Here is a 16,200-nt window from a genome sequence, read left to right as displayed (position 1 = left end):
AGGGCGGAAAGCGCCCGGCGTCGGCACGCCCCCACCTTTGGGCAGCAGGGCAATGTACGCGCGGTTGATGGCGCCGAGGTCCGCGGTGCCATCATGGACCGCGTCGAAAAGCCGCTGCAAGTTGCCCGCGACTGCACTCCAAGCGGCCTGGTAGAACGCGGGGCCAAGGCCGTCCGGTCCGGGCGCGCTAGTCCGGTCGAGGAGGTTCGCCGCCTCCTTGATCTCGCTGGACGAGAACGGCGCGACCAAGGCCGCCGCATCCACCCTCGGCGCGTCGCGGTAGAGAGCCTCAAGGTCGAAGCGCCACACGGAGGGGCGAGCCCTGCCCAACAGCTCAGAGTAGAAAGTGAGCAGGGCCGCCGCCTTCCCCGCATGGTCCATCACCATCGCGCCGTCGACGTCGAGGACACGGACCATGTTGGCGCGGCGGCGGTGGGAGGCGCTCGCATGGAAGAAGCCGGTGTTCTCGTCCCCCTCACAGACAGCACGGCATTTCCCGCGCTGCTTCCAGTACGCGCTCTGCCGCCTGATCGAGGCCGCCAAAGCCGCGCGCGCATCCTCCCTGAGCTGTTTTTCATCCAAGGACAGGGGACGGCACTCCTCCCAGAAGTCAAGCAGGTCAATCACGAATTTGCAATTATTATCAAAAGTAGGAATGAATTTGTGGAGCCTTTTTCAAACCTTGGCCGCAGCCCGAAACCTTTTCTTGCGAGCTGCCAGGCAGCCCACTGCGCACCGACCGGCCCCCGTGCTCGACCAGGAGGGGAGGGTAGAGGGGAGAAATTGTGGGTCGCGGAGCCAAGCGTTCTCAAAGAAAAAGCGCGAGGAGGAAGGAATTCTCGTCGCCGCCTCCACTACCAGGGGCACATGATCCGAGGTAGGACGAGGACGAGACGACAGACACGAGTCCGGGAAGGCGACGTCCCATGAGGAATCAAAGAAAACGCGATCCAAACGTGCCAGAGTGGGGGATCCCGCTTGCTCGTCCATGTAAAAAGCCGATCCGACAGGGCGAGCTCGTGCAGAGCAAGAGAGTTAATGAGGGAGTTGAACACAGCCGCACGAGAAGCATCAAAACGGTTGTTATTCTTCTCGTGAGGGAAGCGGATGAGATTAAAGTCCCAAGCACCAGCCAGGGGCCGGTGATGCCCAACGAGACCGACCGGAGGTCCTCAACAAAGTTCGCTGTCAAGGCATGATCAGAGGGGGCGTAAACGTTAGTGATCCTGAAGGAGAGAGCGCACCGCGTGGAAGAAAGGGAGGCAGTAAGCGTGTAACGGGAGGACGAGGACGAGGACAGACTCAGGACGCTGGGGTCCCAAGCGGTGACGATCCTGCCTCTGCTACCATCCGCATCTTTGGCCACGAACGAACCGAGGCGGGTAGGCAAGAACGAGCGAGCCTTAACGGCGGACAACTCAGATAGTTTGCTCTCCTGGATACAAGCGAGGACGGGGTTGACAGTGTGGATAGCGTTCCTCACTACGTTACACTTGTCAGCGTCCCCCAGCCCTTGCACGTTCCAACACAGGAACGAGAGTTTAGAGTACGAGGCACTATCCATCACAGACAGAAGCACCAAGTACAGAGAGGGAAGAAAACAGAGACGACACCACGCCCTTGACGGGGTACAAACTAACACCACAGCGGCGGACAACACAAACGCTGTAGATACCCGCATAGTTAGCCCTAGGACACGATAGAGGGCGGGGGGATAGGCGCCACACGCGCGACACGATGTGAAACACGGAGACATCTTAATCATCGGAGCTAGCATGCACCGGGGCAGACGGGATCGCAGCCGCCGAGCGCACGGCAGCCGCAGCCGCCGCGCGCTCCGGCGTCGTTCGGGCGGCGGCGCCACCACACCGTCACCGGGCTCGTCAATCTCCACCAGCGCGACGCTGGAGCGACCGCTAGACGCCGAGGCCTGCCCGGCGGAGACCGCGCCGACCAGGGCAGGCGGGGCCCAACCAGGAGCAGGGGACGCAGGGACTCGCCGCGACGGGCTGAGGCTCAGGGGGGAGCACCCAAGAGGCGCAACACACAGGCGAGGCGTTGACCACCCCCGTGGGCGCCGACGTGCATGACGTGCATGCCCGTGGGCCCCCCAGCATGTGCTCCCACTGGTTGCCCCAGGAGAACCGCGACGTTGTGAGCAAAGGGAGGCGGCGGCTCGGAGAAGAATGGGAGGTAGGCCCCGTCAGCAGAAAAGGAGTCGTCGCGGCTCCAGGCGCGCACGGGACGCACCGCGACAATGCGCGTGCCCCACCGCCCCCCCCCCCCCCCCCCCAGCGGCCACACGTCACAGGGGACGCGGCGCGGGTTCTTGAGCAAGACCACGGCCCGCACGGTGGCTAACTCGCGGCCAGACAGCACCAGGGGGTCGATCTCCAACACCTTGCCGAAGCCCGAGAACATGGCGGGGATGCAGTTCGGGGTGAGGAACTCAACAGGGAAGCCGGTGGCGGCCAGCACCGCACACACGTCAAGGCGGGGGGTGACGCGGTCGTACTCCTCCTCAGGGAAGAGGTCGATCCGCGCGCCCTCGTGCATGAACGGCTAGCGGCGAAGCGCCTCACGTCTGTCCTCCCAGGTCGCGAAGCGGAGGTACATAGCCCCGACCGAGGACGGGACGACCTCGGGCAGGAGGTGGCCGATGTTGTCGAGGACAACAGCTTGCACCGCAAGGGTGTCGTTGTGGAAGGCGTTGGGAGGGACATATATGAGAGAAGAGAAAACATGTTGTATGGCAGCAGGACTTGAGGAGTTGAGGTCGTATGGCATTAGGACTTCTAGTCCGCGTAGGATTGCAGCCGTGACGGGAGAGATAGAGAGCTAAGTTGATATGGGCCAAAGCAGTGCTAGCGTGGAAGTGGTCAGGCCCAAGCGGACGCCGGCGACGATAGCAAATAAGATAGATACAAAATTTAGTACCACCTCGAATATGTTTTAAATTTAAACTGAAAGCGTAAAATCATGCGAAGAAGTGTATTGTGACGATGAACCCATGGAGTCAATCCGTGCTTTATTATTATTATTATTATTATTATTATTATTATTATTATTATATATTATATTATATATATTATTAGGGAAAGATATACATAGGTTTGTCGATTCGGCAATTGATGTGCCAGCTCCGGAAAACAGGAAAAATATATATTATTGTGGTTTTTAAAATATTTGTTCATTTTTGAAATATACTGTATAAAAGAATGTTTGAACGCTTGATAAAATTATTTGCCATGTATTAAAATGTTCAGCCAGCTGATCCAGCGCAAGATCAGCTGCCTCATCAGCCGCCCGATTGGCAATGCGCTTGACCGTCAAGATAAAGATTATTAGAAAGGAAAAAACACCCGACTGCTCACACAAGCAAGCAACGCTGGTCATGCCCGGGACAATACTCAGCATACTAGATCGAGAAATTAACAGTATATATGATAAGCATGGAAAACCATTCAATCAAGCAGCATCCACCAAAGGGCTGCTTATGCTAAATAGTCCAGAGTCGCATGACATTGCCACTCAGCAGCGCCCAGCATGCTTGCTTAGAGTAGTGGACAAGCAATACCCACTCGACAAGCAGGCCAATGTTTGTTCAACAATATACAGTATATTACTAGCAGCAAAGATTAAAAGAAGCATCTGTGCTGAAGAAATATACAGCTGCACTGTGGTAGCATCTAGTGCGCGAAACTTACTGTCGGCGTGCCTAAATAAAATGAACAGAGGCATAAACGTCTAGTACACAGGAGCGGTGAAGGGATGCAGCTTGTCTGTAGAGGGTTTTTCACCTGACCGTAGGATAGCCGTCGCCTGTTGAGGCTTGCAGTGGTTGAAGCTTCAGTTTCGTCGGACCTGAATTCCTACCCTGAAAATGAACCACCATATATCTGCATCTCTGACTTCCTTGGAACATGAGAACGAGAACCACATCGATCAACTCAAGCCAAAGGACTGGACAGCTAGTAAAGTAGCAATGTACTCCCTTCGTTCGCTATTATGATAAAGATGTTTTGGATATTTCAACATGAACTTAAAACACTAGACATGTCTACAGCAACACCCTAGTAGTATACTACTCCCTCCGTTCCTAAATACTTGTCTTTCCAGGCATTTCAACAAATGACTACATACGGAGTAAAATGAGTGAATCTACACTCTAAAATATGTCTACATACATCCGTATGTGATAGTCATTTGAAATGCCTAGAAAGACAAGTATTTAGGAACGGAGGGAGTACAACTGAAATTACCAGTGAACTCATGAACCATCCCCATTTGCTTGCATCTGCTACACTGCAGGTCAAGCTTATCCATTACCCTACTACGTATCTCTCGTCCAGCAAACTGCAGGTTACCATAGCATTCTCTAGGGAAGTTAGTTACCCAAAACAGCTGAACTACATATTTCTGGATAGTTGTTGTACACGAGGCGCTTCATGCAAATCTATACACTCACTTTCCTTTTGGGATCGTAAGAAAAACACCGACCTAGTACAGCTTCAGAAAGGAATCAGCGAGACAGTCACTTCTAACACCGACCACAGAAAGGATGCATTTCAAAGCTTGAATCATATGCTACGTACCACACTATACGATCAGGCCAGTAAGGACTGTAGCTTATACTCACTTCATTCACTGTTAATCAATATCAAATATTCGGATGCAGTTCTAATGCAAATGATGCAGTTCCCTCCACATTTTCTCATCCGGGCTTGGACCGGCAAAGGCAGTGTTAAACTACAAAACTACTAAACACAAAAACTAGCAAACACTACAACCAATTATTTCAGCTAAGCATACAAGCCACACCATCAACCAAAGGAAAAAGAAAAAAATTGCACGACAATTGCACAATATCAAAAGACAGACATAGTGTCGCAAACAAAGAAAGCTATAAATTCCAGAACCTGAATGAGAGTGACTAATTTCTATAGTGGGGTGAGGTGATTCAAACCTTCAATCTTGAAAATAAGAATTCACAGTTTTATCCCATTATTATAGGGTCAGAGGAGATACTTTTGTGTCTTCAAAATCCAGGATGCATGGACTATGCATAATGTGCGTAGTATAAACAGATCAGGTTAGTTCTAAGTTTCTGTAGCGATTTGGCTTAGTATTGAACTAATTCCACCTTTTGCGGGCTTATGCGGGACGCCGCACTGCATCCCTAGTCAAGAGTATGCAATTGGCATGAATCTTCTAATTAGTAATTTTGCTAGTTGCCAAGGAAATTGAAATTACGGAGTTCCCAGAAAACCGAGATTATGTAATTAAAGATTTGAGAATATGTGGTTGAAGATCCCATAAACCAGATCAAATTATGTTGTGAACGCTTTTTGTCTTCAATCCAGGAATACGAGCTAGTACTTGAGTTAAAAGTACACAATCAGCAGGAATCAGCCAGACTGTTTTGCTAGTTGTCAAATTAAAACTAGGAGTTCTCCAGCAAACCGAGAAGATGCATTGAATTGAAGATATCCCACTGGAGAAGCACCAATGAGAAGAACATCATTTTCTGAAAATCAATTCCATACCACCAAACCGGAATCATATAAGTAATCTAAGACATCAAGAGTAGAGTGTTCAGGGAAAACTATTAGTTAGCTTTCAGTTCAGAAGCTTCAACTCTCCATATTTTTTAGTATATGGCAATAATTCCTTAGCCTCTTTCATATCAAGACATCAACATTACCCAATTACAAGTCAAGTGAGAGCCAGCAAACAACTAGATGGGATCTTTCTTTTATCACTGAAGTTAAAAATCTGTGCACATAAAGAATTGATTGTGTGTCATAAGATGATCCTAAAGAACTCACCAGGAAAATAGTTAAACGAAAACCAAGTGTGGACAAGAAAATGTAGAATTTTACTGCATTCAGAGCTCATGTACTGCTAGAGATAAAATTATAGATACAATCAGCCTAATATTAAAACCCCAACTTCCGTAAACAGTATGTCAACCAATTAATCTATAGCCAAATCAAAATTTGATAATCTGCTATACAAACTTTGAGTATGAACTGATATTTCCATTGTTGAACCCTTGTTTGAGACTAAAGGAACTTCCAGTTAGGACAACGTTACTTCTAGCATTTTGTTGATTCGAAGCAAAAGCTGAGATCATATTCCGTCCAAACCACATGCAATCTGAAGCAGATGTCATAATCAGTAGGATGGCACAACAGAAACCAAGTAATAAGATGCTTCAGGACGGTTGGAAGAATCAGATGTGCACACTACTAACTCCAAACTACCACTGAAAGAAGCTGCCACAAATACCAAATCAAGTACTCCCTCCGTCCGGAAATACTTGTCTTAGAAATGGTTGAAAATGGATGTATCTATAACTAAAATAAGTCTAGATACAACCATTTCTAGGACAAGTGTTTCCGGACGGAGGGAGTAATATGCTTCAGGATCAGGATTAATCATTAGTCAAAACCTCCCGGGCTTCACCGAGTCCTCACACCAACTGACGTTTTGCTAGACTTTCCAATTCTACAATCTTCCAATAAAACCTCCAAAGTGCCGATCAATGAACAGCCCAAATATAATCGGCATACTTAGAAGTTTCTTCAAGGAAAGTCAGACCATAATTAGAACTGGACAATGAGTCGAAACAAGGATGCAGCATAGGTATAAGTTTGTGGTTGTAGAAGACTCCTCTATCCAGAACGAAGTTGCCAAACAAGCTTTTAGAACTCTTCACCTCTGCGGATCAGTTTGAATACTCAAACTTAACAACTAATTGGTTTTCTAGCTAACTAAATAAAAAATGTGAAGTCAGAGGGTCTCCAAACAAATTTTCACGCAGCATGACATCAGACTTCTGTAAAATTGTCAAGTACACCTGCAATGAACAAAAGACCATGATGCCTAACCATTTTGGAGAAAGCTGTTCAACATCGAAAACGTGTGAACAAATATAGCAAGGGAGATGGGGATAAGCCTGGTTTAGTGAAGTTATGCACATTGGTTTGAATTATCCTCATTGTATGTCATATCTGCATAGAACTAAGAGTTACTGACAAGAAAGATCAATGTTTGGAATGTTAGAAGTTATTAACATAGAGAAGTTTGACAAGATCGAATCACGAAGAATCTCCTAGAGCTCTGCACCATTCCAATTATTGAGCCAAAAAGTAGTCCGGGCAAGCCTATGCTCAAATGCTGGAGAACAACCAAAAAATCCAAATAATACTCAGAACAGAAACCAAACTGCTCACATGGAGAAATCAAAGAGGAGAATATATCTAAACAGTCCAGTCACGCCTCAAGACGCTTATGAATCCTCAACCATGCAGGCATGACCAACAATTCCAATCCCAAACTTAAGATATCATCCAAACAGCTAAAGAACATCCATGAATCACCCAAACCTCTACCCTTCAGTATGATCTCCACCGTCTTTTTTATCTAAAGGAACAAATGCGCATACCAGGCCAGGCCAACAAACCAACAGAAACACATGGATGGGTAGTACAGATAACAAAGTAAACCACATAGAGGATCAGAAACCAAAAAGGTAACATATTTTGAATGGCTACCAGCATGGCTTGATCAATGCTACAAGCAAAAGGCAACCAAGACAACAGTAGTTTCTTCATGAGATAACTCAGCATAAGATAATTTTCGGTTGTGGAGAGCACCGAGTTTTTTCGGATGTAGGATGTCCCATCTAGACTGAAGCCCCAGAGAAACCTTCGAATCTATCCAACAAATCAATCTGAATGTTCAAATTGTCTCCATAAGATAATTTATATGTTGAACAAATTGCAATGAATTGGAAAGGTGTAGGGTTTAGAAGATCTTCAAACAGATAAATCCGCATCGGTTGGACCAAAATAGTCAATTAGGACCTGCAACGACCAAGAGACCTTCTCATGATTTTTGCTTTTGGGAGATGAAGCTGCTTATAAACAGCTAAATAAAGCATCAAAACAGTGAGGGGATAGGATAAGCCTGCTTGGCTGGGAGAGATCAGTTAATCAACACCAGTTCCAGATAGCAAACTATATTATCTCTCATCCATGTCAATATCTGCAAGGACACGTAGTTACCAAGGGCAGAGAAAACCATAGAAAGTCCAATATTCAAAGAAAATCAGGAAAGATTGAAGTCAACAGAAGAAACCGCCTGTAACATGGTGAAACAAACACAGGGCACCTTCCGGAAAGTCCCCATACAAGTCCAATAGCTGGAGAACCAACAACAGTCCATTAGCTAAATTTGACTGTGCAAACAAAGAAACTAACTGGAGGAGGATCGATTATCCAAACACACTCTTCACGAATTCTCTGATCCCCATCCCATGGTTAATCCAATCCACAGCTTTAATCCAAAACGAAAACTTCAGCACACAAGATAACAGCTTATAACCATCCATTTGCCATAACCAATCAAAATAACCATGAAGCAAACCTCAATCCTTTGATTCATCACCCAACAACATCCTGCATCTCAAGGAGCACAAACACATACCACAAGCGAGATCAGCTGTTAAAACGAGAACCAGTTCACCACATATTGAGGGACAGCCGTACTGATGAGCCATCAGACAAAGACAAATCGAGGAACTCAAGGTATAGCCACTTAAATCTTTCGTCACCGAGCACAGATGAGGGATCCAGTAAACCAATGTGACCAAACGTGGGAAACTAACCTGCCTCAAGTCCCCTTCACCATATTCTTATACACCATAGGGAGCTTCATGTCCAGACCAGATCCAGATCCAGTCCTGCAAGCCAACTCAGGAGGTGGCGCTAACAAATGAAACAAACAGACCATATACAAGACACTGACCTGACAGAGCAAAGATTTGGGCACGAACTCCTAACTATCATATCCTGCAACCCACACTTGCAGAAGACCAATAGAACACAGAGATCAAGAGTTAAAGGTGTCAAATCGAACAACGGAGAGCTAGATCGCAAACCAAAATATTAGAACAGACTCCGCGTCATTACCCACATGGTCTGGGGCTCTGGGCTAAAAAAAATCTGCAACCACAGGAAGGGCAGGAGCAAAAACCTATATCAAAGACAAGGCCAAGTAGCTAAATGAAATTAAAAAAAGGACGGCAAGAGTCTTTTCCGGTTGTAGGATGTGCCATTAGTAGAAAGCTTCGGATTATCCTTAGGTTCATGCACCTTGGCATATGAATCTGTATTATAAAATATTGCCTAGGTAAGATAATTTGTAGGTTATGTGAGTTGCACTGAATTGAAGCTATACTAGTAGATTTAAAAGGTCTGCAAACAGATTCATCATCAGGTTGGGCTCGAGTTTCGTCAACTACAACCTGCAACGAGCAAGAGACCTTTCTATAAATTTTCAGTTAGGGGAAAATGTTACTTAAATAGCTAAAGCTTGGACCAAACGATGGGCGGCAACAAGTAAGCCTGGCTCGGATAGGAAGTTCAGCTATGGTTGACGGACGACAACACCACCAGTCCCAAACTGCAGTTATATATCCTATGTCAGTATCTGCAAGAGCTGAGAATTACCAACTAAGGCAGAGAAAACCTAATGTCATGAGAGTTCAATAAGGTTGAAAAAGAAGGAACCGCCACGCTGAGGCAAAATAGGACCGCCCGCTAGGCCGTGTAATTCCAATTTCTGGACAACCATCAACAGATCACAGTCAGAATTGTTGGGAGACTAATTGAACTCTGGAGAAGAAGAATTAAACTGAGTAGGTAATGATCATCCACTGTAGATCACCAAGACGATAGGTGCTCCCGCTAAGCCGTATAACCTCAATTTCTGAAGAACCACCAACAAATGCAAATCAGGACTGTCGTACACTGAAGGTGAGCTATGGAGAGAAATAAATGAAATGGAGGAAGTAATGATTCATCCAAAGCAGATCAGCAAGTCACCCCCAGTCGCTAAGCCAAATCCAAATTTCTGTAGATCACCAATAGTAATCCAAATCAGAACCTCTGGAGAGTAAATTATTGTACTTCGTAAAATATGAGTAAGTTAAAAGTCAGAGTGATCGAGAATTTGAGATCATCCAAACACTGATCACACCAAAACATCGTCCTCCGGAAAGATCTAACCATTTGTATAAGAAACCAAACATCCACTCTTTGACTCATCTCTGCGGAACCACTACCCTCTTGCTTCTGCTGCAGCTAAAGGAGCACAAACACACACCAAAAGCGAGATCAGCTGCTACAATAAGAATCCACTAGGACCTCAAATCCACCTCATATTAGCTGATGATGACGGAACTCGTGATAAGAACGAGAAGACCACACGAGCGACAGTGACATACAACACCCCAGGGATCTCCACATACTAGATCCAGTCCTGCAACCAACCCATGGAAGCCAACACACAAACAACAGGTTTGCATGTAGGCCCAGACTTCCTATAAATATATCAGATAGCAATGGGCAGGAAGACTAACGCAGGGATCAAGAGTACAGATAACCAATAATAAAACCACAAAGAGATAGTAAATGGCAAACAAGACGATTTTAACATATTCAGGCTCACTACCAGCATTGTCTTAGGCCAAAACAAATCTGCAGCGACATGGAGGACAGAAGCAAAAAGCCTAAATCAAAGACATGAACATGTAGCTGAATTAAATAAAAATAAGAGGATAAGAGATTTAAGTTAGGATATGCCACTAGTTTTAAGCTTCATTTTTGCACCTTTGCAGCTAAATCTGAATCTGAAATATTGCCTAACAAGAAATCTTAGTATTGTTATCTAAGTTAAGGAGCTGAGTAGATAGAAGAACTGCAGACTTAGCATCAGGTTGGTGGCCTTGTGTTGGTGAACTATGACCTGCAACGAGCAAGATACCTTTCTATAAATGTTTCAGTTAGGGAGGAAACTAGATTAAACGGTGAGGAGTTGAAAATAAAGTAAGCCTGTCTCTGAGTCTCGACTGGGATGGTCAGGTAGACACCACACGTTCCAATTATATCCATTGCAAGACACTATCTGCAAGAGCTGAGAATGAGTAACGCACGGGAAACTAATGTCTGCTGAGTCAGAATTGTTTCGATAAGAAAGGTCCAGAAAGTTGAGGCCCATAAGAAGGAATGCCATGCCGATAGAGCCAAAAGAGGACATGTAATTCCAGTCTGGGGAGCCAGCAACAAATCAAAATCAGAGTTGTTGGGGGGCTAATTGAATTGTGGAGAAGAACAAATTAAACAGAGAGTGCTATCATCCAAACGCAGGTGTGCCAGAAGATGAGTGGCTCGCAGTTTCTGGATAACCAGCAAAACACCCAAATCAGAATTGTACTGCAGCAGGCTAAATTGAACCAAGAAACTAAATTAGGATTATCCACACGCAGATCGTGTATTGCAGCCTAGGTTGGTAAGAGGTCGAAAGCTTGATCATCCCAGAAGATTTGACCATATTATTAGAATAACCGTTGGACTGTATAACCAATCAATCAAAATAACCATGAACAGAAATCAAACCTTGACCCTTCATCTATATCCAATACCATTTCTCCAGAACTAGCGCTCGCGCATCTAGGATGAGAGCGCATACACCAAAAGCTAGATCAGCGGTACAACAAGAATCCACGAGGGAGGGCCTGGAATCCACCTCGTATTAAGTGATGACGACGGAACTGGTGACGTGATCGGGGAACATAGAGCCGTACGGGCGATAGACGTTCAATTAAATTGAAATCTGAAATCACCGACGGACGCAGAACCGAGGACCAATCTCGGCCAACGGAGGATCGCCCGAAACCAGACGCGGAAGCAAAACCGAACAGCTCGGCGGGATCCTGATCCCGATCGATCGCTCCCCCGGAGGCGGACGAGACGGGCCGAACCACCTGCGAGCACAGAAGCAGAGGCGGCGAGGATATAGCAAGATCAAACGCGATTCGAGACGGAATCGAGAGTTGATGATGGACACAGGGGAAGGAAACCGTCGCGGAGACGCGAGGCGGCGGCTTGGGCGGAGAACGAAAGCTCCAGAGAGAGAGAGAGAGAGAGGGGGGGAGGGAGGAGGCCGGAGCACGGGGTGGGCGGGGCGCACCTGGGCGCCTTTTGTAGCCGGCGCAGAGGCGGTGGGGAGGGGGAGCCGGCCTGGCGCCAACCGGTTCCTTACCGGACACGGCTTTGCGGGGACGGGTGGGCGGCGGAAATCAAAAGGGAGCGGAGCTGGTGGGATCGAGCTGGATCCGGACCGGGTATGGTTCGGGTGGCGGGCGGCAAAAAAGCATCGGGTTGGGTTGGGCGTTGAGACGTCGGGATGCTCGCCACGCACCACGTGATGTGAGATGCCGTGTGTGGCTATCCGTGTCCGCGAGCGCCTGGATGGGAACGTGGAACAGGCGGTGCCGCTGGGAAGGCTCGTTGTCCCGGAACTAAAACGTGGTCCGCGGAGGGAAAGTGCATCGATGAACCTAAAACACATTTCTAAATTTTTTTTTTAAAGGTTGCATGGATAATCTTCATGGTTTATGTGCATTTTTTGTGGCCTGTGAAAAAAAGACAAAAAAATTATGTCGTAAAACGCTAAACGGAAAAAATACTTTTTTCATAAAACTTTGTGCCGCGCACACATATTTGCGAACATATATGCGTGGATTTTTTTTATTTTTTTGACATTTTAAAACATGTTTAAAATGCATTTTAAAAAAATGAGTGCATATGCCCATGGGTTCAGGACGTGCCGACTCGTCCGCGGAGTAGCTGTCGTGTGTTACGCAATCAATGTGCTCAGTAGCTTTATTACCAAACTTGTGTAATCTAGGGTTCAAGGATTCCATTAGTGTTGGTGCTTGGTACATATGGTGGCAAAAAAGGGAGTGCATTGTGAACCAACCTCTAGTTGGATGGTTAGAGGGATTGTGGTATTCCTAAACCATCAGGCTTGAAGTCCTGGTGCTCGCACTTATTCCTAGATTTATTTTAGGATTTCCGGCGATGCACATTCAATGAAAGGAGTCTTTCGAAGGTGCTCATATGGGTAGGATGTGCATGTGTGCCTTCATAGGGGTGAATGTGCGCGTGCATATGAGGTTGCTATACTTCGGAACTCAAAGAGGGAAACAATGGCAAGTCGTTCATGGATTCTCAAGAATTTACTTAATAGCACAACAGCGAAGGCTGTAGCCTTGCAAAGGCAGCTTTCTATGGTACAAGATCTCGGATGCACCGACACTATTATGAAATCTGATTCTCTGGAGCTTATTCAATCATGCAATGGAATCTATCATTCTTAAGAAATTGCTCCCCACTACAAGGCATTGTCTTAACATGCAGGTAGTCCACCTCAGCATTGCCATGTCAGCAGTTCAGTTACATATAACAACCGATGACAAATAATCTCTGCCCGACTCTCTCTCTCCAGCCCCACCGCCCAATAATCTCCCCGGTAACTCCTCTACCCATTACGACTAAAAGAAAACCCCTCTACACATTGATTTCCACCACTAATTCCAATTCATCTTCTCCATCGAGTAAATTCAGGAGTAACAAAAACTTCCATCTTCACCAGAGCGATTTGAAGCGCATCGGCCACCGTCTGGCCTACATAGCTGTCGTCCCAGCCATTAACCCAACGAGCGTCACCCACCATCGTCCATCCCCCACCCGCCTCCCCGTCTGAACCACGCAGGTCGCCACCAACGACGCCACCTGACCGTCGGCGCTGTCGTCGACCAAGTTGTTGTGCGCGCCACTTGCCCCAATCCTGCCGCGTTCCGCCACTAGCAACGTTCTGGAGCCCCTACCGCCAAACCACACCGCGTGACATCGCCAAAAGCCTCACCCCCTTCAGTTACGGATCCACATCCTCTAATCTCGATCTGTGCGCGGTGATTCGATCTCCCACCATCGGCCAGCCTCCTTCAGCGCCACCGGGCACGGCTCCCACCCTCCTCCCTCATGCGGTCATTCCCATGGAGCAGCGCTCGCCCAACGCCCTAACAGCAGCCACCGTCGCATGTGTCAAGGGCCCCACTCTTCTGCACCGACCAGACTGCTCCTTCCTCCTTGATGTGAAGACAGCGATCTAGAGGAGCCCACGACGGTGTCCCGTTTCTTCTCTGGTAAAGCTCCTCTTTTCTTCCGAATAATGTTTTCTTCAAGTTTGTCCTGTTGAAATCTCTGATTACATAGAGTTGTAGCCATGGCGGTGATATTGTCTGACTATGAAGATTAGAGGCGGAGCCAGATTTGGAGCACACTATGGGCTTGCAATTGTAAATTTGCTTTGTAATGTTAATCAACACATTTTTTCTCTTATCTCTATACATCTTTTACTGGTCCTGTAAGTGATATTGCAGAGTTACCACGATACACGAGTTTCACAGAAACTTGAACACGGGAGTACATTTGTTTTGGGACAGGGCGAATTTATTAGGAGACATACCAGTAAGTACTAGCTTACCTTAATCCCTGATTATATCGCTTAAATTATCATTCCCATGCTATTTATTTGCTCCCTTCATGTATGTTACTATCATACAAGTCATAGTGCTCGGAGAAATTTTGAGTTCTCACCGCCTGAAGGTACGCTATCTTGCTACTTACTATGAGGTTATCCTACATAATTTTATGATTATTACTTTTCCCATGCCTTATGTAATTATGTTTGCAGAAAAGGAATGTTTGCATTATTTGCCATCCCATCGATACATGTTTATTGGTTGTTCTTCTCGATTATTGCTAAATTGTGTTATCAATTTCCTACATCAGAATACTGAAACATGGATGGTTATGGTATGCAGCAACATCAAAATAAAACCAAAAGATAACATCAGATTGTAGAGCAATTACTTAGCACCGTATGTTGTTTCCCTAGCTCTATGGGATGTCATACACACTTCATGTTTAAAACTTCCCTTCTAGTTGTCAAAAATATTCGAATTAAATATGAAGAGTCTATTGCCCCATTTTAGTTTCTTTGAAGAATCAAGAAGGCCAAATACAACACAACTTATAATTTTTGCTTTGCTGCGAATGAAAAAGGTAAATCATATGAGTATGGAATATTTAGACAAGGTACAACCTACAGGTAAGTCTTTCAAAAACGTTATCATGTCAGTATAAATAAATAAAATTTAGTATGTTTCTGTACAATGTACTGCTTCCTTAACAAATAAAAAAACTATATCAGTGTATGCTATTGATGATGCCTCTCTGGATGTTTGAGACATATATCTCTGCTAACTTCTCAGGTGTGCTTCACATGTACTATCATATGCCCATACTTTATTTTTCCAGTTAACATTTGTCCATGCCTCTCTGGATGTTTGAGACATATATCTCTGCTAACCAAGTGTATTAGAATTACTTTGATGCTATGAATATCCAACATAGTTAGTTGGGAGAGGTATCGGTGCACGTTACTGATAATTCTCTTTATGTTTGTGCAGAAATATATTTGTTCATTGTTTCAAATGTAAATATCAATATTTCATGGATCTCCAAAATCAACATTTAAAACGTAAATGTATTGTTCAGTGTTTCAAGTTGTATCTTCTATTCATTCATACAATATACACATTTATTTGAATCTGCTCATGGAAAGCACAAAGTCCCGCAGCAACGTGCGGGGTATCATCTAGTTATCAAAGTGTGGACACCCTACACAACCATTTTGGTTGATTGCTTTCAAATGGCTTCTTCTATAGGTGCAATGAGTTTCACCTACTGTCCTAGGGATGCAAACCGAGCGGCGCATAATTTAGCTAGACGTACTTATGATTTGAATGTAGAAGTGGATTGGGATGGCGATCCACCAAGCTTCATTGTTCCGGACATTTTATTTGATGTAATTGTCATTTGAATTTTAATAAAGCGCGTGATGATCCACAAGTATAGGGAATCTGTCGAATGTGGGGTTCCGGCAAACCCTTAAGGTTCGAACACTGGGGTGCGCGCGAAGTCTCTCCCTCATACCGATCTACGCTCTAGCTCGCTAAGATCTCGCGGACGAACTCGACGAACTCGCAACACAGAAAGACACGAGGTTTATACTGGTTCGGGCCACCGTTGTGGTGTAATACCCTACTCCAGTGTGGTGGTGGTGGATTGCCTCTTGGGCTGATGATGAACAGTACAAGGGAAGAACAGCCTCCTGAGGTTGGGGTGTTCTTGTGCTTGTGTAGTTGAGGATGATCTGAACCAGTTCGAGATCAGTTGCCTCCTACTGTGGTGGCTAGTCCTATTTATAGGGGCCTGGGTC

General features: G+C 45.9%; 2 long non-coding RNA genes across 2 annotated transcripts; one reads left to right on the top strand and one right to left on the bottom strand.

Moving 5' to 3' along the window:
- Nucleotides 1–3,419: 3,419 nt before the first annotated feature.
- Nucleotides 3,420–12,112, bottom strand: LOC109743874 (uncharacterized). The gene is made up of 2 exons (XR_002228174.4): nt 3,801–12,112; nt 3,420–3,718 (listed from the first exon to the last, which is right to left on the bottom strand). It is a non-coding gene; the product is annotated as an uncharacterized lncRNA (long non-coding RNA).
- Nucleotides 12,113–12,456: 344 nt separating this feature from the next.
- LOC120976872 (uncharacterized) lies at nt 12,457–15,490 on the top strand. Its single transcript, XR_005773483.3, has 2 exons — nt 12,457–14,059; nt 14,130–15,490. It is a non-coding gene; the product is annotated as an uncharacterized lncRNA (long non-coding RNA).
- The last annotated feature ends 710 nt before the right edge of the window (nt 15,491–16,200 follow it).

The sequence above is a fragment of the Aegilops tauschii genome, chromosome 3, assembly GCF_002575655.3.
Source record: "Aegilops tauschii subsp. strangulata cultivar AL8/78 chromosome 3, Aet v6.0, whole genome shotgun sequence".
NCBI lineage: Eukaryota > Viridiplantae > Streptophyta > Magnoliopsida > Poales > Poaceae > Aegilops > Aegilops tauschii.
Note: the sequence above shows the minus strand (reverse complement) of the source record. Positions and strands in the feature narration are given on the sequence as shown.